This window comes from Palaemon carinicauda, chromosome 20, assembly GCF_036898095.1.
Source record: "Palaemon carinicauda isolate YSFRI2023 chromosome 20, ASM3689809v2, whole genome shotgun sequence".
Taxonomy (NCBI): Eukaryota; Metazoa; Arthropoda; class Malacostraca; order Decapoda; family Palaemonidae; genus Palaemon; species Palaemon carinicauda.
Window position 1 is genome coordinate 15,689,961 of NC_090744.1, and position 2,099 is coordinate 15,692,059.

Consider the following 2,099-nt stretch of genomic DNA (forward strand, 5'->3'; position numbering starts at 1 on the left):
TCGGCGTGTGTGTCGAATCACTTCGTGACATTTCTTCAAGACTACATTAGTTGAGTGACGAAATTACACTTAAATATAAAGGGTATGGCGTTGAACATTTTGATATAAAAAATATTTGTTAACTCCAAAACTAATTAACAAAAAGAGATAAATGAAAATTTCATTATAAACGTAGAGTAACATGCTCAAATATCATATGTGTATGTATATATATATATATATATATATATATATATATATAAATATATATATATATATATATACATACTATATATATATATATATATATATATATATATATATATATATATATATATATATATATATTGCATATAGCCTGACACTTGTTCTTTATCATACAGGGGAGATTCATTTCTTGGTCACTATTTCGAATGTGCTAACTAGTGTTGGGGGGGGGGGGGCAAATAAAAATAAAATACTTGGATTATCTTATAAATCTAAGCTTCTTTTCCTTACCATCGCAACCAAAGTAGTCCCTTTCAATCTAACCTAATGTGGCATCCTTTTATAAATATGAATATAAACAATATTATCATTGTTATTATTATCATTATTACCGTAATTTGTGGGAAAATGAAAATTAAAACCAAACACCACCTTAATCCAACCCCCCCCCCCCTTTACCCAGGTGAATTGGAGATCCCATTCGATACAACGAATGCGAAAACGCATAGGTCAGCACTGGCCTTTTGAAATTGCCGCCTAAGACGTTTTTTGATGCACCCAACGGCCTCAATACTTCTTCCCCCCTAAAGTGCTGCTGGCCTCTTGTGTATTGAGCGATTGAGTCTAGGTTCGAGAAGCCTGTCATCCATTGGATATCCCCCCCCCCACATTGTTAGTAACCCCCCCCCCCCCCCCCTCCCCGAGGAATTAGAAATTGTATTATGTGTAATGGCGAAAGGGCTAATCATGATTTAATATATAATGAATATTTATTCAACTAATGAATGGTCCTTAAACATATTTTCAGTATTGTTAATTATATCATCATCAGCCGTAACTAGTTCACTGCAAGACAGAGACCTCTGATATGTCCTTATGCTCGCGTCTGCTTATCGGCTTTCTATACTAATTTATATCCACAATTGTTTTTCTTAGTTCATCAATCGATCGTCTTCTTTTCCTTCTCCTGATCCTTTGGCAGTCCCTAGGTACCCAGTCTGTTATTCTTAATGTCCATTTATATTCTCTCTCTCTCTCTCTCTCTCTCTCTCTCTCTCTCTCTCTCTCTCTCTCTCTCTCTCTCTCTCTATACACACACACACATATATACATATACATACATACATATATATATATATATATATATATATATATATATATATATATATATATATATATATATATATATATATATATTTCATATTAATATTTTGTAAACGAATATGCATAACATATAAAACTTGATACCAAAGTATAACCGCTGCATATAAAGCATAATTTGCGCCCCATAAGTACTTAGGCAGCAAAAATCAAAAACATACTAAATTCATATCAATAACACAGGTTATAACTAGACAGAATAATAATATTCAGTATTCAACATTTGGTTATGAATTAACGAGTCATTTTCTACATCAATTTCTAATCTGACACTTTGTCTTTTTCAATTTCTCATATTTGTTCAAATAAATGCAGTTCTAAATATCCAATGATGCTAAACTATTCATTAGTGTTACAATCGCGCTGGAAGGTCAAAGTTGACGATTCCTTAAGATCAATAAACGTTTTGTTCATGGAGTTTCCACCTGAACTTTACACTTGTTTGAAATGAATTAAAGTATTCAACAAAAATTACTTTTCCACCTTAACAATATTTCTCCTTTCTTTTTAAGTTTGTCTCCTTCCATTCGCCCACTAGATATCCAATAATACAATTCTTTCCACCATATTAACTACAGAGCAAAACCTCCTGAGAGACTGGGTGATAGTTCAATCTTCTCGCCAAAGACTAGAATATGTAACAACTTGTCAGGGTCCGGCAATAATCGACATATCGCCATTACAAAGACCAATTTTGTAGCTAAAACACAAACACGCGAATAAGGATATTGAAAGCATTTACTTCGAAGCAA